This window comes from Poecilia formosa, unplaced genomic scaffold (genome assembly GCF_000485575.1).
Source record: "Poecilia formosa unplaced genomic scaffold, Poecilia_formosa-5.1.2 Scaffold11, whole genome shotgun sequence".
NCBI lineage: Eukaryota > Metazoa > Chordata > Actinopteri > Cyprinodontiformes > Poeciliidae > Poecilia > Poecilia formosa.
Genome location: NW_006799950.1, coordinates 1,172,306 through 1,186,917, shown reverse-complemented (window position 1 = coordinate 1,186,917; position 14,612 = coordinate 1,172,306). Strand labels below are relative to the sequence as shown.

The following is a 14,612-nucleotide window of genomic DNA, read 5'->3' as shown; positions in this document are numbered from 1 at the left end:
CAGGGATTCAGTTGCTGCATGTGGGGACGAGAAAGCCGAAACTCTTGTCACTCTATCTAAATGACCTGTCCGTCTAAGATTTAAGTTCAGACAAGTGTGTCGCTGATGAAAACAAACCACTTAAAAAGCACTGAGGGTCAGGAGGCCAGGAGATGGGGCACGCTGCAGCCTCCGTCAGCCAAACAAAGGCTCTGCGGCTCACTGCAGACTCACGGGAGAACATTATGGACAGGCAGGTCTAAATGTCTCTACTCCCCTTGAGAATTGATGACTAAAGGCCAATTGTTTACTCCTACATCAGGGTACATCACATGTTGTATTTTCTGGAATGATATGTGTTATTTTACTTTTGCTGTTGGAAGAGTGAGTGTGAGTAGTACAGCATCTTGGCCAAACGAAATCTAAACATTTATCTTCTTCCTGGAAATACTTTTTCACACTCAATCAGTTCAAGACAAGTGGATTTGTCCCAGCTGATGTCCTCTGAGATAGTAATTTCATGTCATAGTACACAATAAAAAAAAATAATAATAAAAAAGAAAATACATACATGACATGAGACCAGAGGAAGACCCGGGACATGCTGGAGGGAATAAGTTTCTCGGTTGGCCTGGGAACACCTGGAGGAGCTGACCCAAAGGATGAAATGTACTTTAACCCTTTCCTGTGCTGTTTAAAAGGAGAAATGCACAGTGTGCCAACAATATGAAGCAGGGTTCTGCAACCTTTACTGTCCACGGCGCCATTTTTACCCTCAGTGCAGCTAATAAACATCTCGCTCAGAGACATGCACGCTACAGGTCCTTTTGAAAAAGGCAGCTTCTCATTTTTAATGAATATCTACTGTATTAAACTTTTTATTTTTAGATTTTAAAATGGAAAACATGTTTGCGAAAACAAGACGGATACATTGTTTTAGGATGTTATATTTGAGGAGAAGCACAAATATCTAACCCACTGACAAGAAAAATATCATGTTTTAGCTAATGCAACCCGCATGTTGTTATTGCATTCATACTTGGAAATATTTTTGTATCGTCTTAGCCAGAGTTATAAAGAGCTGCAGGTTGCAGACCCCTGGAATAAAGTGATATCCACAGATGTTTAAGCCGAAATCAGAGAATTAAAAATGGCAAATGTTAGAGTCTAAATCTGAAGGAGCCTCGTGAATTATGAGGTGTGGTGAGCTATTCTTTCTGATACAGTTGCCATTAAAAAGGACACGCTGTGCAGAAGCACAGGGAGAAAACACAGATCACGGGACTTCAGCCGAGGGTATTTTCATTTCTTTTTTTCTTTAAAAGATGGAAATGAAACAGACTGTAGAGCATCGTACCATGAAGTGGCAGACCGCAGCCAGATGCCATCAGTAAATTTTAATTACTGAAAGTTAACACAGAAATATTTATTTACCGCACCAGCTACCAGAAATCTATTTTGGTGCGAGGAAACCTCAGACATCACGTCTTAACGTCCCCTCTTACCGTGGCGTCGTCCGCATTTTTAAGAAACAGCACAAACTATATATATATATTTCAGGTCATATTAAAGTTAGAGCCTGTCAAGTGCCTGAGCGGTGAGACAGTGAAACTCTCTGCTGGTGCTACATGATAAATATATTCTGAGCTAACATTCACAGATGCTGTCAGCAAGATGTTCTATAGTTCATCAAGCAAAAAAACAATTCGCAGTACATGTTTCACTGGGATTCGGTGAGCCACCTTGGCAGCATGACAGATCGCTTCTTCACACTGAGAGATTATGGTGTTGGGAGGTGGCGCAGAGGCTGAGGAATGAAGCTTCCCACACATTATACAGCAGAGCTGCTCCCACGGAGGAGCCTGATGTTCCCACCATGCAATCATGACACTCAGTGCAGTGTGACATATGATGTGTGTACAAACAGTGAGCACATGGGGAAGAGGGCTGTTGTTGCTTTCGACTGTTTTATGTGGGTCACACGAGGCACCGCGGGGTGGCGAGGACGTTCTTCATGCAGCCCCATATTGGAAGTCAAACATCGCCCTTGAGGCGTGACTTCACGTCTCAGAGGAAATCACCATGCAGAGTTATGTGTGGCGCACGTTGGTGACTTTCAAACAGGAACACAGGTAGGACAACTGCAGGTTGTCTTTGTCTTTCTCTAAGGGAAATTTAGTCAGTAATAATCAGTCTTTAATGGTTTCAAACAGGTTTACTCAAGATCTTTAAAAAAAAAAAACTTTGGGAAGGTGAAGCTGACTTCCACCTACATTTACACAAAAAGTACAAAGAATTGTAAAAATATTCCGATATTAAAATAGGCTGAACTTGCCCTGCGTTTTTTTTTTTTTTTTTTTTTTACTGTGCACAGTTGTGATCATTATTATTTCTATTCACTACATAAAAAAAACTGAGAAAAAAAGAATTGAATTCAGAAGCTTACATACATTTCTCTTTAGGAACGCGTGATCAGTATACGTAGAGCAGTTCTGCGCAAGCTTGACTTCTCCAAGTACTGAACATTTCAAGCGGGACCCAGATTAATTACACACAGACTGACGTTTTAAAGCTTTTATTATCGCTCATTATGATAATTTCCCACCTGCAGCTAATGAAAGCAACATTTAAGATTAGAATATTACATCAGACCAATAAAAATAATTTTATTACAGAAATGTGGGCTTAATGAAAAGCATGTTTATTACCTGCTTAACGACAGTCATTTTCAAACGGTATTCCAGAGGAACGAGTCTCGTCGGAAATCGCGTTCTGATTCACCGAATGTGGCTGTATATCCGAGTTGCTTCACATTCACTTTTGAGACGACTTCAAAATGATATGGAGACAATCAAAAGAAGTCCAAACTCTTTAAAAACTGCATGAAAGTCATTTACAGAAGCTGTGAATCATGCGTCAGCTTCAGTCTTGTTGCTATAAATCAATGTAATTTGCAAGCACCGCCAGTTAATTTATCACCTACTAGGATGATTACCAGCTTTGAAATTATTCCTGGGGTCACTTGTCCTGAGGATATAAACAGATCCTTAAAATAATTTACTATCAAGAGCCCCCTTTTGGTCACTGGCATCTGGGGAACCATCTTGAATGAGATAAAAACCTGATAATGAACTGAATGCATGGCACCACAGCCAGACTTGTCATACTACTCTGTTGGTAGAGAATTAAAAGCTAATTGATTAGTTTTTCAGATATTTACTCTGACTTACTTTCACTGTAGATTCATTCTCAGGGACACTGGAGTGCCTGTGAGATGATAGAAAGCGGGTGTGCTGCTGGTATGTTGAAATAAGCCACCTCCTTATCAAACAGAAGAAAACAAAGCAAGAAGAGAAAAAAGACTGGAACAACAAAAAAAAGGTAAACAAACAGCACTGGGACCTTGGTTTAAGACCTGCTTTCAACTTGAGGTTTTAGGATTATCAAAACTTGCACAACAACCAGAAACACAGCGCCAACAATGTTTTATTCCTGAGAGTAGACAAAACCCAGCAGCTTATTTCTCTGACCTGCATTGTTTTTTTCCGTCTGAACCATTAAGTCTCCCAGCATTCCTCATTTAAGTCTGTTTTGTAACAACTGAGCAAAACTACACGAGGCTTCAGCTGGGGGATTTGCGAGAGCGGAAAAGACATATTTATACAGAACGCTGGGTTCAGGCTGCGTGCGAACAGAAGGATTAGGGCAACTAAAGTTTTCTAAATTTGTATTTAGTAACCAACTTGCACTTTTATCAGGAGTACAATTGTTGTTGAAAAAGCAAGAAATTGAAAATGTATGAAATGTATATGAAATGTCTGGAAAAATACAAACAACAACAACAACAACAACAAAACAGAAGCAGCATGATACTGCCACCATCGTGTTTTATAGTGTGGATGATGTGCAGCAATGACCAAAATTACTCACACCTCTTGTAGAATTAAAGTATAAAGTAAAACTTTAATTTTATAGTCATGCTTCTTCTGACTGCGGGTAATATTAACTTTTTTAAAAAAAATCTGAAATAGAATCAAGGAAGGGAGCTAAACATTAGGGTGATGGCAAGAGGCATTCCAACCTCGAAGGTTTTTCTTTTCTCTTTACCTGTTATGAGATGCTTGTCTCATTTCATATCAGAAGAAAAAAACAAAAAAAACTTCTTGATTGTATTAAACTGATTTTAAATGAACTTGTCCAGGGCGCATGAATAATTTTGGTCAGACGTGTTTGTCAAAAAAGCTTAATATTTGTTTTATTTGACCAGGCTTTGTCGCTCCCTCTGGAACCAGCATTCATACCATTTTCCTGACTAACTTGTGGCGACTGTTACGTGACAAAACAACACAGCTGAATTAGACAACGATAAATGTCCAATTAAATGGATCTCGTGTGTCTTATTTTATTATAATCTAATATGAACTACAGTGAAACGAGTAGTAATTATTTAAACCATCTACTTAAGATGCATGAATGGCAAAATTTCTCATTAAGCCAATAGATATTTTTCTAAAAGTGAAGATGGATTACTTATGTTAAATTATGGAGAAAAGTTTAGTGAGTCCTCAATGATGTTTCCGGTGAAAATTGGCCACATTTCTCCCAATTAGGCATTTTGAAACTTATAATCTAACACATCTGAGTCAGTTTTTTTATTAACATATTTTGGAATTCATTTTATTTTATTTATTTATTATTTTGCTTTTTTCCATAAAGGACTGATTAGTGGAGTAGTGGCTGGTGATTGTCTTGTCTGCAGGTTCTACTACCTGAGCCAGAGATCTCTGCAACTTCAGGATGAGCCGTGTGGCTGTTTCTCGGTTTAGCGCTAGCTTGGTAGGTTTTATGTGCCATTCTTCTCTTTCCATTTTGACATGATGGGCTAATCGAGTCTCTGTGACATGTTCAAATCTTGAAATATTAATCTGTAACCTAACTCTGCTTTAAACTTTCTCCCTGACCTGTCAGCTATGTTACACTGTCTTAATGATCCTGGTTGTTCATATAATCTAACAAACCTCTGAGGAAATTCCAGAAGAGATGGATTTTTACTGACATTAAATTATAGAGAGAGAGGGGATATTTTCAATACAAATGCTTGCAACATTTCCTGGACTTTGGCTGCTGGCACATGGCAGTGGAAGTATCATGCTGCGGAATCCTTTTCGGTTTGAAGACCATGCATCATTTTTCTTCCACCAAAATAAGGATATGGTGGATGCGTTAGCTTACCGCATAAAAACCCAGTAAAATACAAGGATGTTTAAGGTCTAATCATGACAAAACAGGAAAAAAGAAAGTCAAGGAAGAAGCAGAAGATATTCAAATAATTTAGAAGAAAGATAAGCAGATTTCATAATGGTGAATCAACGACAGTGAATGTCAAGGGTAAGAAGGGAAGAGGAAAATTAACAACAAAGCAAGAAGGAAGATGGAGAGCCGGCGAACACTCAGATTAATTTGTTCTCGGCCTCGCCATACCTGGGCGCACACGCCGTCGCTCCGCTCAACCAGTCAGTGCTCACCGCTATAAATCTCGGAGTGACATTTTGGGCGGCGAGTGGCGCGTAAACATGGCCGGCTAAATGTCAGCGCGGAGAGCAGACAAGCCTGACTTAGAAAGAGTGAGAGTGGAGGCAGTAATGTCACCACACTTAAACTCACCCGCCATCAGTCTTCATGACATTTAAGAGATATATCCCTGGATGCATCTGGTCGGAGGGGGAAAAAAGTTTGCAGAGAAAGCTGGGAGGAACTGATGAGTCAGGAGTTTTTTTAAGTCCTGACGTGACCACACACGCGGAGGGGAAACGGTTGTGCTCTCCCTTTTTTTGTGTAATAAATAAATAAATAAATAACTAAATAAATATGATTTAGAAGCTTTCAAACTCAACTAAGACTGAAAGGGAAACCCGTTATTTTATTTTATTTTTCTTTAATGTCCTCTCTAATTTCAAGTTGGGATCACATCTCCTCTCAAAACTTTCCGTCACCAATATAATCCAACATGTCTCTCAAGCCATGCCAGTCATATTCTCCTCCTCTATTTCTGGAATCACAGGAATCCAAATGTAAAAAAACAAACAAACAAACAAACAAAAAAAAAAAACTGAAGAAATAAAAGCCACTTGATAATTCATCGTTCATCATCCTCTCTCCTCTGATGTTCTTTCTTTAATCTCTCTCGCTGCTGCATGGGGGCTGTATTGATTTCTAAATGAATAATTGAGAAAGATGGTTTAACTGCTCTTTTCAAACGTCCACAGCCTCCTCTTTGATTCACTTAGCCCGCTCCTTCTTGTTTTTCTTTTCCCCGGCTCATGACCTTCCCTCGTTGTGCCATCAAGCTCTCCTCGTTTTCCTCTCTTGCTCCCATTTCTCATTTTCTCCGATCACGCCGCTGATGTGGAAGGTTCCAGGAGGGGGAGAACGGATTCCTCGCTTGGCTAGCCGGTCCATCCAACCTCTGCGTCTCGTCAGTCGGGGAAGAAGACATTGTGTGGTTTCGGAGCTCTGCCGGGAGCCGCGTCCACGTCTGTGTCTGTTTTCAGCATCTTTCTCCTCACAGACACGTTTCCTGTTTTTAGCTCCTGTCTTTAAGTTAAGTTCTGATCAAGCACCTCCCCAGTATGTAACTTTTTTAAAACTATTTGTGTGTTTTTTGTTTTTTTTTTACATATTTGGTAAAGCTTTCATTATGTTTTGACAGAATAATAATCTGTGAAAAAAAAATCAATCTCTTCAGATTCTTCCCAGTTGCCCTACCGCTATGTGCAGAAACACATTGATCCCGATCAGAAGCAACCAATCAGAGCCAGTAGTAGGGTTTTAGAGCTGTCAATCGACCTAATGTATGTGCTGCTCATCCCCTTTCCTGCTACTGGTTCCCCACAACGTAGTCTGCCATGAATGCTCAGACTGGTCAGCGTGGTCACTGAATATGGCAGACCAACAGTTTTCCAGTAATGATAACTTGTTTCTCTGCCATTAGCACATTTAGCAGCACATGCACAAGGTTGATTGACATTCCTCCTGACTCCAAATGGTTGTTTCTGATAGGGATCAGTGTATTTCTACACATAGCAGTAGGACAACTGGGAGGAGGTGGAAGAGCTTTTTCTTTCTTTCTTTCTTCCTTTCTTTCTCTTTTTTGTTTCACAGATTATCTGTCTCGTATTATCAAATTAACAAATAAGCTTTAAACCCTCAACCATGAAAGTTCAGGGTGTTTTCAAATAAACTATGTCCCTGCTCTTTCCTGGGAAAAGTTTCTACCTATCTAATCCGTTTTTGTTTTTTTTTGACACCGGCCATTTGGGCTGGTCCGCATTAGGAGGGGAGCCCACAAGCACCATGTAAAATATAACTTATTCATGTATCATTTGCAACCTTAAAGCAAGTCTTACTTTGCTTTTATGCAAATGCAGGTAATGGGAAGCTGGTACGCCTCGGTGTTGAGCATGTGTGGCCTTCCGGCTGCACAAGAGTATTGAGATGAAGCTTTGTTTGCTGTAAATAAAAAAACGCTGCGCTCACATGGAGCAAGGAGCAAGTTATCCCGTTACTTCTTCTCATCTTTTGGCTTAAGTCTGTAAGACAAACAGGGACATTCAAAGAAATAACATTTTCATAAACCGCGGTAGAGGGAGGAAGGTGCTCACCCAGGGAGCCTTTCACGGTTTTAAGTATAATCAAACGCACATCGATGAAAAGATTACCCCACGAACTCGATAAAGCGAAACGCCATCTTGAACGCTCTCTGCCATCTTTGACCTGCGCGGCACAGCTAACTCTGCGTTGTCAAGTGAAAACGTTTCGATGAGCCTCTAATTCTTCTCTCGTCTCACCAACGAGAAGCACATGAAAAGGGGCGAAGGCGCACTGTAACGCAGCGCAACATGAGCGACATCTTCTGTAATGGCAGCTAAACTCTTAAAAGCCCCTCGCCGTGTTTAACTTGATAGTCTCCAGCTAGGGTAGCACAGCCAAAGCAACATTTCACATAAAGGAACCCTGTTGCATCACAGGAAGGTAACAAGCATCATAAATATGAGAAGAAGAAAAAAGAGAGAAGAAAATCTGACTCACCTTTGATGTTTATTTCCAGAAGAGAACATGTGCACATCAAGTCTTCCATCAAGGCAAACTTTTCAACGCCCTGCCTGTACAAAAACAAGAACTAAAACCCAGTTCAACAGGCCAAAAATTGATTCACTTTCAAATCCTGAGTGTCTTTGAAGCTGGTTGTCTTGTTGTGCAAATGTCTTGATCAGCTTCACTGATGAAATAGGGATCAATTAAAACAGATGTACCGTGATGCAATCGTGACAGCGTGTGCAGAATTAGAAGGAAATTTACACAGTTAGAGAAACTCACCGGAGTAGCTTCTTATATAAAAGTGTCTCATCGAGACTGAAGTGAAAATACAACGAACTCACGTCAGAAATATTCTTGTCATAAATGAGACTCAATGACCAATAATGTTTGTAAACTCTGTGGGATGAAGAAGGAGTCTGGCTACTTCCTGAACGTTGTTGATGGTTTGTTGGTTTGAGTTCTTTTTTATTTTATTTCTATTATGTTTCCAGTTTGTTCATTTGGTCAGAATAAAAGATTTCACTGAGATACATAAATAATCCATTAAAAAACATGAGAAAAAAGGTGCTGTGGTGGCGCAGGGGTTGAGCGCGGCCCATATGAGGAGGCCTTGGTCCTCGACCCGGCTGTCCTGGGTTCGATCCCCGGCCTGGTGATCTTTGCCACTTGTCTTTCCTCTCTCTCTTTGCCTGCTTTCCTGTCTTAGCACTTTCAGTTAAAGGCCACAAGAGCCAAAAAAATACCTTGAAAAAACTAGAATAATCTTCTTCTGGGTTCTCCTTGTTTTGCTGCTCTCATTATTAATTTCTGAACACAAGCTGACGGAAGAACCAAAGCGCCAGCCGGCCCGGGTTCATTGCTGGAGCAGCGAGCTGTGATCACTGATTTCTCAGTCAGAAAATGACAACGCACCAGCAGGACACCTACCTACTTACTCACCTAATTTCCAGCGACAGGAAGAGCAACGCCGGCCTCACTGATTCGGGGAAAGTGCAGCAGAGCCTTTTGTTTCCAGGGCGGAGTCTGCGAAGCGGCAGCAGAACTGACAGACCCGGGAGAGGGACCTGATCAGGAGACCAGAGGCTCGTCGCTTAAGTGCCGCGATGGCCGCATTGTTCGCAGCTGTCAGCCATGCAGCGGCACAGATTATTATTATATTGCTGTGAGTTCCTCTCATTGTGAGCCGAGAGAAAGTCGCTTTGCAGGGTTGGAGAAGAGTTTGCAGAGATACTGATGGATTGATATAAGGGCAGAATCACTTTGTCATATTTTTTTTTTCCACAATCACAGACTGCATTCATATTGTTATTTTATTTGCAGAGAAGAGCAACATAAACTACTGTGTAAAGCTGCATTTTTTTTCTTTAAATATTATTTGTTCAACTAAAAACTGGAGACGTTTGGCATACTCAACCCTCCATAAGTCTGACGCCCCAAACTCTTTCCTGTGAAGCCTTCAGATAGAAATTTGGAGCTTGTTCCATCAAACTGGTTCTGATGCTGAACTGATGTTAGCGTCAGAACCAGCTAGCTACTTACTGCATGTTTTTGTGTTTTATCTTCTCAAGCTTTAGCTCTTGTTTCAGAAACAGTTGATTAAACAATTAAAATCAGACCTCTGAAAGGACATCTGCTTTCACTGTAAAAAAAATGTTGGAAATTGTGAGGAAATTTAGCCAAACTGCTAACTAGCTACTTAAGAAAAGCTGCTATCGTTCTAGCTGCTGCAATCAATCCTCCTGCCGCACTGCTAGGAAGGCGGATGCGTGAAATGAGCATGCCCTGTCATCAAATCTCCAAGATTGTGTTTTTGAAAGGTGAAATCAGTCGATATCAGCTGTGACTTACATCTGTGAATCAATGAGTATTTCTTTCTTTTGTTTGTTTGCTTTTGCCCTGTGAAACTCAACACTGCAGCCTCCAGACAGAGGTCATTCGACCGTGTTTCCGGGACCTGCAGAGCTCACTCTAGAGGAACACCTGGACGACACCAGGAATCAGACCTGACTTAACTAACGTGCCTGCCAGTTCTTTAGTTCATTCTTTAAAACACCATTTTTTTTATTATTATTATTTTAGTGAGCCATTTGATGTGCAGCAGACACTGTACCTCTTCTACATGTGTAGATTGATGAACATCAGGGAGGCATGTGACCTCACGTTATTCTCTGCAGGGCTCCCTCGCCCGCGGCCGTGTTTGTGTGTGGGACGGAGCAAAAGCGTTTCTCCTGCTGTCTCCCTCATGTTCCATCACACATCATGTAACAACAGGTGGATGAGTTAAAAAAAAACAACAAAAAAAAAACACCCGACCCCTGCACTCACGCAGTTCCCGGTGTTGTTATTTTGTCCGATGGCTGATGTTTTCAGACACTTCCTGGTGTAACCAGCCTTTCACCTTTTCACATCTGCTCTCCCAGCGTCTCGCACGAACAGAGCCGCTAAGTCTCCTCGTGCTTTCTTCCCAATTCTCACTGCTGGTGAGCCGTTATTAAATTATGTAGCAGCCACTCTAGCTCACCAACACGTACTGCCGTCTCTTTGCCTGGTGGGAAATGCATTGGCTTGACAGTTTAACTCATAGCTGTGTGAAGTGGAGCCACCTCCAATTGGATTTGACGGTTAAGGATCTTTGTGTTTTGGTAGATGTGCGGCTCCACAGAGCAGCAGAGGCGAGCGGCGGCAGGAGGGGCCCAGGGAGGGATAAAAGATTATGTCGTTTTTCTGTCCATTGGAAAGGAGATTACAGAGATAAGTCATTACCAGACAGCTTGTGATCAAAGTCAAACTCTTTCCATTTCATTTAAATCTTCAAATGGCCGGTGATAACGTTTACTGATGGTGGCTTCTTTAACTCGCTACTTTAGATCGATTCTCATCTCAGTTTGAGCGTCTGGTCAAACTGAGTGTTTTTTTCTTTTTCTTTTTTTTTTTTTTTTAAGTCACAAGAAAGAAAGAGAGAAAAAGACATTATCGGCATGGCTGATTACTGCAGTGGAGAACTTCTCCTAAGGACCTTAACATGAGTGCCAGAAGACAGCACACAGCCAGCAGCAGAGCTTACTGCATATGTTTAGACGATAAGGGGATACTTTGCATGAACTGTCTCCATGTTGTCAAACTCCATTAATTTCATCCTCTCCGATGAATCAGCAGCATCCTGAATTGATGTGCACTGTACACAACGACTGAATATTCAAACTAAAAGGAAAGGAACTAATTAGTTATGACTGAACCAAAAAAAAAAAAAAAGTAGTCCTGCATGGAAGAGTTTTGCCAATGTTTGAAAACATGGTGGTACCGGTAGTGTTATGGTCTGGAAAGTTAGGATTTGAACATTCTGAGATAAATAATATCAGTTTATATAGTTATTGTGTAAATCTTTGGAGTGGTTTTCATTGTGCTTTTCTGTGAGGCTGATTTGATGAGGCTCAACAATTGTGTTTGTATTTCCTCAGTCAAATCTGAAGATTTAAACGCAAAAACAAATGTAGAAAAATGTTGCAATATCAGCTGCTTTTGTAAAAGAAAAATGCAGCAACAATCACGGCGAAAGATTTTTTTGAGCTGTTGTCGTATTTGTATGCAGAGTGGCAGCAGCGCCCAGATGGCCACTTATCACTTTTCTTGGGTCGATACTTGTCTTTGCTGTGAGCTGTGCGGTGGAACGGCTGCAGACTTTACTGTGAATGTTTTCGCAAGTTTTGAAAATCAAGAAAAAATACTGATGTACACTGATTGCACTGAACTCTGATTAATGTCTTTGTTTCAGAAATACTAGTTTTAATGAAACAACCACCTGAGGTGTTTACTTTTTTTTTTTTGGTCCATAAAAGTAAAATATCATTTTTTTTAAATGTTATATCGCTAATGTAAAAAAAAAAAACAATTGTACATTATTTTCAGTGTTTCCTTGTTTGTTTGTTTGTCTTGAGCCCTGGAAGTGTTTTATAGATTTCATTAAAAAAAACCCAAAACAAACAACAAAAAAAACAATTTTCATTCATTTTACAATGATGGCGATGGCTTTGCAGAAAGATAAGCTCGACTGCGGAGCAGTTTTGCTAGATGGGATGTGAAATGTGAAATTTTGATATGTTGTATCTCAGAGCTGCAGGCTGCACAGATGGAGGATGAGGGATGAGAGGGGAGAAGCAAGTATCTTTCAATTTGAGTGCTTGTGGGGAAGTTAAACATGTAGCATTTTATATGAGGAAAATAAGATGGAGTGACGAGCGCACGATGCGTATCAGGTTTGAAATTTCTTCTGCTGCGGACAGAAAGAGGAGAACTGTGAGTGGGAGTAAAGATGAAAGCCGAGGACAACATAAGTCATATTTACCACATACGTCTGATGCATCTGTAATTCGATGCGTCTCATACCGATCTTACTCACAGCGACAGAGGTAAGCGTAAAGTTTCACGTCTTGGGAAAAAGTTTTCTGTTAAATTAAGAAGAAATAACGAGCAGGAGTTCACTGGCATTGAAGTCGTTTAAGAGATTAAGTGAGAGTGCTAAAATCTTTGTTTAACTCTTAAAGAGGACCAACCCTGAAAAACCCAACATCCATAACAACCTTTCTCTGCAGTGTTTGTAGAAGCATTCATATCTCATGAACACTTCTACGTCGTATTACGTTACAACCATACAACCACGCAGATCTGGACTTTGGCATGTCAACACGTGCTTTCACCCGTTCCATCACAGCTCTGGATGTACGTTGAAGGTTGTCGTCCTGCTTGAATGTCTTTTCCAGCTTTTAGGTCATGTCGAACTCTGCTGAAGGTGGAGAAATGAAAAACGGAAAAAACTGTTGGGTCTGTCGTCATCGGTGGCCATTCTAACTTACCCTTTCCGACTGGCTCCGGTCCATACAACTAGCAGAGAACAAGGAGGAGTAACTGACAGACCCTCCTCCATGGTTTTCTCCCCCATTTTGTGTTGGTCGTTCATTGATTAATCTAAATTGTGTGTGTGTGTGTGTGTGTGTGTGTGTGTGTGTGTGTGTGTGTGTGTGTAGTTGCACCCCGCCTCTAACTCAATGACTGGTGCAGATAAGCACCAGTCCCCCCGGTGACCCTGCATGGATAAGTGGGTTTAGATAATGGATGGATGTTTGAAATTACTCACCTGAAACATCTTCCTTTTCACGATTCATTCAATATAGCCCTAATAAAGAATGAGACGGCCGACGCTGTCAGTAAATATTGTCCACAAATCCCGAGAGAGGAGTTGAGTGTCTGCCCATTTTTCATCATTTACTGTGTGGTTCGGTGTCTCATATCCGTGCCCGTCTGTTGAGGTCTCAACTCTAAAGATTTTCTTAAACCGGGCTCAGGATTAGGTTTCACAGAAACTCCAGTCACACTCTTTTGTCACATCGCATGAATTCTTGCAGGAGCTTGCGTTAGTTTTCCTTATGAATGACATACTGCTGTTTGTTTCTTTTCAAATAACTGAAAGCAGCAGCGTCTTGTCTAATGCCGGCACGGCTTACTCTTAAACCTGGAAAAGTGATGCGAAGGAAAAACATTGAGGGTTGGCGATCACACTGATGAGAGATGAGACCGAAATCATAATCAGAAACTATTCTGGGAACTAAAACACCAGATGGAAATCAAAGAAAACCAAACTTGGAGCTCATACATGTTTCGTCAAAACGAAACAGAGCGGTGGCTGATTGCAAGAATAAATAAAAAATTTAAAACTATGAAGCGGCGACAAAAAAAAAAACCCTCCAGCTTTGCTATAAAATAATACACATTTTTTATGTAAATGATGCGTTTCGGAGACTCAGAAAATAGGATGATTGGTACATTTGCAAACCTGTAGTGATTTTGTTCATCAATAGATTGCTCTGGAATAGAGCTTTGTAAAAATACCAACACATTAAACCCTGGGGAAATATCTGTTTGTGAGGTCATCTCATTCATTAGTTTCTTCATTAGTCTGGTCATTTGCAGGCAGTAATTAAAACACATCACATCACTGTTTTCTTCCGTCTCAAGAGAGTCAAAATGTTTGCTCGTTGTCAAATTAATAAACGCAGCTGAAAATGCGAAAACCTTGAATCTCTCAAGGTAACGATTCAAGGATTTACAATAACAAATTATAGCTTCATAACGAAACATCACAAAGTTACTATACAGTGTCAGATCTGTGACTTTCACATCACAGTGAATGCAAAGACGCTTCAAAGCCTCTCTAAAAACCATTTTAAATTGGGCCAGACATGCCTTCCTATTTGGAAAGCACATGCGTTGACGCGCGTAAATATAGAACGGCAGAAGCTCGTGCTGATCAAGCCGCTTTCTTCCCAGTAGGCCAAATCTCTCCGAGAGGAAAGTAGATGGAATCTGTAGTTTTCCTTTGATTAGCGCCTCGCAAACACTCGACAGAACCGCCGTATGTTAGAGAGCGTCTGGGGAAATCACACACAGGGCGAGGAGAGTCTGAAATTGTGCGCTTGCATGTCGCACGTGGATGTAAAACTGTAAACAATTGAAAGTTTAAAAACGCCTAACCCTGACACACA

At 40.8% G+C, this 14,612-nt stretch overlaps 1 long non-coding RNA gene across 1 annotated transcript; it reads right to left on the bottom strand.

The window, feature by feature from the left end:
- Positions 1-7,127: 7,127 nt before the first annotated feature.
- LOC103131706 (uncharacterized) lies at positions 7,128-8,189 on the bottom strand. Its single transcript, XR_001661106.1, has 2 exons — positions 8,068-8,189; positions 7,128-7,568 (listed from the first exon to the last, which is right to left on the bottom strand). It is a non-coding gene; the product is annotated as an uncharacterized LOC103131706 (long non-coding RNA).
- Between the last annotated feature and the right edge of the window lie 6,423 nt (positions 8,190-14,612).